This window comes from Pyxicephalus adspersus, chromosome 10 (genome assembly GCF_032062135.1).
Source record: "Pyxicephalus adspersus chromosome 10, UCB_Pads_2.0, whole genome shotgun sequence".
NCBI classification, from domain to species: Eukaryota; Metazoa; Chordata; class Amphibia; order Anura; family Pyxicephalidae; genus Pyxicephalus; species Pyxicephalus adspersus.
The window spans coordinates 56,179,236-56,185,889 of NC_092867.1; the positions used below are offsets into that span (position 1 = coordinate 56,179,236).

The window sequence follows — 6,654 nt, forward strand, 5'->3', positions numbered from 1 at the left end:
TAGGATTATGGACCCATAAAGAAATTGAGTGATGGTACAAGACCTTACTCCCTGACATCAGAGAAAGACAAAGGCAAGAAGATCCTGGAAGTCACCCAGAAGATCACAGAGCTGCTGACTGGAGAGGTGAGCAGTGCTGGGATTCTGGTGCATTACTATTGTGAGTCTGGATGGTGACTGTATTATTGTGTGTGTCAGGTTCCTATAAGGTGTCAGGATGTCACTGTCTATTTCTCCATGGAGGAGTGGGAGTATTTAGAAAGACACAAAGACCTCTACAAGGATGTCATGATGGAGGACCACCAGACCCTCACATCACCGGGTAAGAGGAGACCTTATTGTAAAGGAGAGAGCAGTACGGAGGGTCCACCTAGATCCCCCATCTGATAAACACATAGAGACAATGTATTCAGTCAGTGTGTGTGTTTCCTACAGATGGATCCAGTAAGGGGAACCCACCAGAGAGATGTCCTCTGTATTCCCAAGACACCACACACGAAGATCAGGCGATCCCTCAGGCACATCAGGTAAGTGAAAACATTTGTCCTTTTCATTCTTGCCAGAGTTGGTTCAGCCTGGGACTATATGAGAAATCACAGGACCTGTGTGTTTTGTGCTGTGTGTACCTGATGTGCAGAGTCTTAGCACCAGTATAATCTTCTCCATGACATTTGGAGATGAGGATAATGTGATCTTGGCTGATACCAGGTTGCAGACATTCAATATGCACCCAAACATGGCTAACAAGACAATACTGTGCCTCCAAGTAAGAGGCAGGCTAATGGTCAGGCAGTTCCAGCAAGGTACCAAGGAGTGAGCTGAGAGGTGAAGTCAGATACAGGTCATGAACAGAAAACCAAGTCACAGAAAGTCATCCGGCACATTAGGACTGTCCAAATAGGACTTACACCTGGGTCCTTCTACCTGGCATTATCCCTAAACACTCCCTTCAGATGCATGGACCTGATTTTTCGGCCCAGATAGGTAGAGGTAGATAATAATGTTATTGCATCGTGTGGTATGTAGGATGAAAACCCAACTGGATGTCGGATTGAAGATGGAGAAGACGTGTATGAAAAATATCGAGCAAAGTGAAGGGGATGTGGAACCTCCTGAAACACAAGAGAGTTCTTCTCATTTCTACCTTTCTGGGGGCTTTCAGGAAAATCAGTTTGAATTACCCTCTATCATATGATGACCCTCTCGGAGCAGTAGAACTTTACTGTAGAGAGATTTCTTCATTTATTTTATCACCTGGATCTTGTAGGATGATGGGATTCTCATTCTTTGAATACTTTGAACCTACCGTATATTGAAGCTCCAACAAAATGATTTTGTCCTGTCGATTATATAACATATCCTTTTTGTTGTCTTTTTGTTTGTTGTTATCCTTTTTGTTGTCTAGGTTGAAACCTTAATGGATATCAAAACTGAAGTCAAAGAAGAAGCAGAAGATCTCTATGCTAGTGGTGACAAACCAAGTAGGGAGAAGGAAATTACCCCAGAGATCAGCGCAGGTGGGTAATAAACATTAAATCCAGAAAAGAGTCCCAGATTCTCCTTGTTTAGTCACTACAACAATCTCTGGTCCCTCATTGGTAATAGAAAGTAATAGGGGGGAAAAGTATCTGCCTAGTTGGGGTGGTCAGGAGCGATCAGCCTCATTTAGACATTTAGGTCTTTACTAGACTTAAACCAGCAAAATGGCACCCATTTGGGTTTTCCAGCAGGGGCCTTAACTATGGGTCAACCAGACTGACCTAACAATCCTGCCATATCAGGCTGAATGATTTACCGTGAGTTCCATTCAATTGGAATTTGGAGCAGTTCCTTCACTGGTGACCAACATACTTTGGTTAGCAATCAGGTAAGCTACACAGCACCTCCATATAGATATCACAACTGATAAGTTTGATAAACCCACACCCAGCCCACACCCCTGTGCATAGACTTTCAAGCACGCTCAGCAACTGTCCACACACCAGCCGGCTGAGAAGGGCCGTCAAGGTTAACCACTCTATTACCCCTTGCCAAACACTATCACAGGTAGACTGCCACCATGTGCTAAGACGGAAGAACGCACCATTACCCTTGACAACCGCAGTTATAACTATGCTTCTTTAGTAAAGATTATTAATCGCCACAAAATACGGATTTCACAGAGACCAAACTAAGCATGTCTGAGACATATGATTCACCAGAACAGGCTAAATATGTAAATATGGCTTCCAGGTTTTCCTGAGGTCTAGGAGATCCAGCTACAAGTAAGCCAACTACTATCTAACACAGAAAGGTATAGTGGAAATATAAGGATTATTAATACATGGGTTTCTGAATACAGCATTAAATCAGGGGCCACTCTTCTAGCATTATCTGAGGTTTATGACACCTGGAGACACAAAACTCCACTTTTTCAATGGGTGTTGCAAGAGTGAGGAGAGCAAAAGTGGCTTTTTACTGCAAACTAATACTGTTAAAACAAACATTTTTTTGTAAGTATTCAAAAACAATTTAAAGGTACTGTAACATCACTACAACATAACAATTGTAGTGATGAAAGGTATCATACAAACAAAAGACAATGTTTTTAAGGTTTCTTACACATATATCATGAAGCCCAGTTGGCAAGACCACTTGATATTGGTTAAACTATGGTGAATAAAAGTCTCATTCCCAGTGCGATTCGCATATTAGCTTCTTCAGGATACTGAGACTCACACTGGCTGTGTTATGATGAACAAAACAAACATAACATCAGGGTAGAGGCACACGTCAGGGGTGCACACTATCTCGACTTCTATTTAATTTAGCTAGAGTTATTGTCCAGATCTTTTCAAAATTGTGCGTTTTTTGGCTGGGTCAGGGTCCGTGGAAGACAAATTAAATTAGCAATGTTTGCTAATGACATGATGTTGTTTTTGAACAATCCAAAGAGGGACTTACCAATTATATTCAAGCACATCCAGCAGTTTGGTACTTTTTCTGGATTTCAAATAAATTACAATACATTACATTACATTATTATTACAAGAACAAATTACTTTTTCTTCAGGCCTCCCCATTTTTAGACACTCAGGCAACAGTTAGAGAACTGGGCATTAAAATTGCTAGAAATCATATAAACTATTTAGGGTTCAATTCACCCAACATGTACCTGATATGCATAAGCAGAATTATGCACCACTTAGTGATAAAATTACATCTGAACTAATTAGCTGAAAGAATCTGCTGCTGTCTTTAATGGGTTCTTATCACCTGCTTAAAATGATTAGCTTTTCAAAGGGTACTTTACCAGCTTCGAACTTTGCCATTTCTCCTCCATCATTCAAATGTTTGGAAAATCCACACAACCTTTGTTTTCTTTTTGTAGCAAGGCAAAACTCCACGTCCGTGTGTGTTTTTCCTACAGATAGATCCAGTAACAGGGACCCATCAAAGAGGGATTCCCGGGATTTCACACAGGAAGATCAGGAGATCCCTCAGAAGGATCAGGATTAAATGATTTAATGGTGAATATGCTTTATATTTACTATGGTGGCCGTAGCCAATTGCTGCTATGTACAAAAAATATCAGGACTATTGTATTGTGTCTTATTTAGGGTAAAATGTTGTTTAAAATAAAAAAGTTGAAGATGTAGAAGATCCATATGTTATAGATGATGATCTGTGTAAGGAGAAGGAAATCCCTCCAGAGATCAGTACAGATGAGGAATAAACACTAAATCCAGAAAAGAGTCTCAGATTGTTCTGTCTGCCTGTTTCTGTCCACTATGAGTAGATTGAGAAGTAGAAGGTAGGTGTAAGCTGCTGGAAATGGATCTGAAACAAGCATGTAGGTAATTGTATGGCAAAATGTGATGTCATTAGCCAAACCCCTGAACTGAATACTTTTCTTGGGTTATTGATTTAGAGGGTATTTAGAGGATCAGAACACCAACCAGGCAAGCTGCATATTTTGAACCAGGGTAAAAATGAAAGCCTATGTGTCCTTTCAGGGCAGGTTTACTTTAAAGCAGTTGGTGTTTTCAATTAAAGTTTAAGCAGTTACAAGAAAGGAAATGCCAATATACCATATAAATACAGTGCTTTTCTGCGTTTCTACAATGTCCTTTTTGTTTTATCAAGGGTTTGGTTTTGTTGTGCAAAGTGTGTTCTGGAATGAATCTGAAGGAACTTTGTTCAATAAAACCCAGCCTCTATGGAGCTCCGAGAGTTGTGTGTTCTTCCAGACCCAAAGTGAGATGTCAGACTTCTGATAATTTTACAGTTGGTTTGAATAATTATGGTGTGATTAGTGATTAGATTTTTATTTTGCAGCCAATCCCCCAGTCATATATACATAAACAACAACATTTTTGTGGTATACGAGTGATAAAGAAAAGCAGGGTTTTTTTGGCCTAATTATGTAGTGTTACAAAATCTATACAAAGGATTTTTCCATAACTGAATAGTAAATGTAAAATAAAAGTGTTTTATTAGATCACATATATGACCCTTATCCCAGCTGCAGTATATTCATGCAGTGGAGAGGGGTCTTGTTCTACAAAGCTATACAATGCCATCTATGAATGCTATATACCGTGTTTCCTCGAAAATAAGACCTACCCCCAAAGTAAGTCTTAGCATGCTAATCATGCAAGGGTGAAATATAAGCCCTCCCCCAAAAGTAAGCCCTATTTGCTTCTTCGGAGGGTCCAGTCACGTGGTACACAGAGGGATACCAAGAGGAAGGAGAGAGCAGAGAGAGAGCAGGAGATTTTCAAAGCACTAGAGCAAGGGGTGAAGGGGTTATTTAACCTACAGTACTCTGGTGTGACACTACAATTAATAGGAGGTTGGTGGATTCTCTTTTCAAAGGGTCCTTGCTAGTGTTGCATTCATTAGCAGCAATGCATATTTATTGATATTTTTTTTTTCGCTTTTACTCAGATTTATATTGGTTACTGTTTGTGGTCAAAAAAGCTTTGGAAGTTTTGTTTCTGTGTCTGCATGTTACTCTCAGTCATATGTTAATTGTCAGCATATTTTCCTATTATGTTGCACTTTTATTATGTAGCATTTTCTTTTGACCACATTTATCTTTTAGTACACAAAACTACATGGTTGTAAAAAAAAAAAAAATCAACTGGTGATACCAACAGCCACTCCTGTCTGTCTGACCGATTTAACAGGACTATAAACCCCATCATGGAACCTTCACTTCCATCCCCAACACCTGAGGGGAAAAACAACAAGATCTTAGAAGTCACGAGAAGATCATTGAGCTACTGACAGGAGAGGTGAACGGTGCCGAGAATTCCGAGACATTATTATGGGATGTGTCTGGATGGTGACTGCATCATTGTGTGTGTCAGGTTCCTATAAGATGTCAGGATGTCACTGTCTATTTCTCCATGGAGGAGTGGGAGTATTTAGAAGGACACAAGGACCTCTACGAGGACGTCATGATGGAGGACCTCCAGACCCTCACATCACCGTGTAACAGGAGACTTTTTTTGTAAAGGAAAGAGCAGTCCAGAGGGTCCACCTAGATCTCTCATCATCTGATAAACACATAGAGACAATGTATTCAGTCAGTGTGTGTGTTTCCTACAGATGGATCCAAAAACAGGAACCCACCAGAGAGATGTCCCCGAACTCTGTATTCCAGCGATTCCATACAGGAACATCAGGTGATCCCTCGCGATGATCAGGTATGACTCATAGGTCGTCATAGGTTGACTCCATGACTACAATGTAAAGATTTGGAGACAGGATTCTGCAGTAGTGTTTATAGTGTTTGCTAAATCCATTGCATTTTAGGAGTCTTTGATTGCTCTGTGTGGGATATAAAGCAAGCCAAGATCAGGATTCTTCACCAAGTGTGACCCCGAAAATACCACTGCCATTTATTGCCATTGATACACCTGGTAGGTTGCCTGATACATAAACCCTAAAAACCTGGCTTGTAGGCTTGTTTATGGATAATTAGACAAATAAAAGTGGCCAATTGAGTTGCAGAATATGTACACCTATTTTTGTCCAGAAGGTTATTTAACCAGTCTTACTTCCTCTAGATGGACAATACCAAAAAAAGTCCCATCATGTCTTCAGATGGTGGAAGAGAAGTGGATGACATCATGCAACTTATTCTTGAAGAAAACTGTGTAACCTCCAATCTCCATCTAGTGTGTCATAAAACAAGCCATACTCTTGTTCAGAGTGTGGCAAAGCATTTGCCTACAGATCCCATCTGGATACCCATCTGAGATTCCACAAGGGAGTGAGACCCCATACCTGTTAGACCCCATACCTGGAAGAGTTTTGTGTACAAATCAGAACTCAGCAAGCACCAAAGAACTCACACCGGGGAGAAGCCGTATACATGCTCAGTGTGTGGGTAATCCTACGGGTGGAAGTCAGTGCTCATTAAGCACATGGGAAGCCACACTGGGGAAAAGCCATATTCATGTTTAGAGTGCGGGAAAATCTTCACTCAGGAGGTCATACTTGTGGAGCATCAAAGGACTCACACAGGAGAGAAGCCATTCTCATGCGCTTGTGTGCGAAGAGCTTTATGGGGAGGAAAGCCTTGTCAGTCACTAGAAAATGTATATGCAAGAAAAGTTTGAACTTTTCCAATGTGAAAATACAGTGGTATAGTAATGGGAACTG

The 6,654-nt window shown here is 40.6% G+C and overlaps 1 protein-coding gene and 1 long non-coding RNA gene across 5 annotated transcripts in view; one reads left to right on the plus strand and one right to left on the minus strand.

Annotated features, from left to right (window-relative positions):
* The window catches only part of LOC140338956 (uncharacterized), a 46,358-nt gene that overhangs the window by 28,332 nt on the left and 11,372 nt on the right, over window positions 1-6,654 (minus strand). The gene's annotated exons all lie outside the window — the stretch shown is intronic.
* On the plus strand, window positions 133-1,067 carry LOC140339147 (uncharacterized). Its single transcript, XR_011922360.1, has 3 exons — window positions 133-322; window positions 436-527; window positions 1,027-1,067. It is a non-coding gene; the product is annotated as an uncharacterized lncRNA (long non-coding RNA).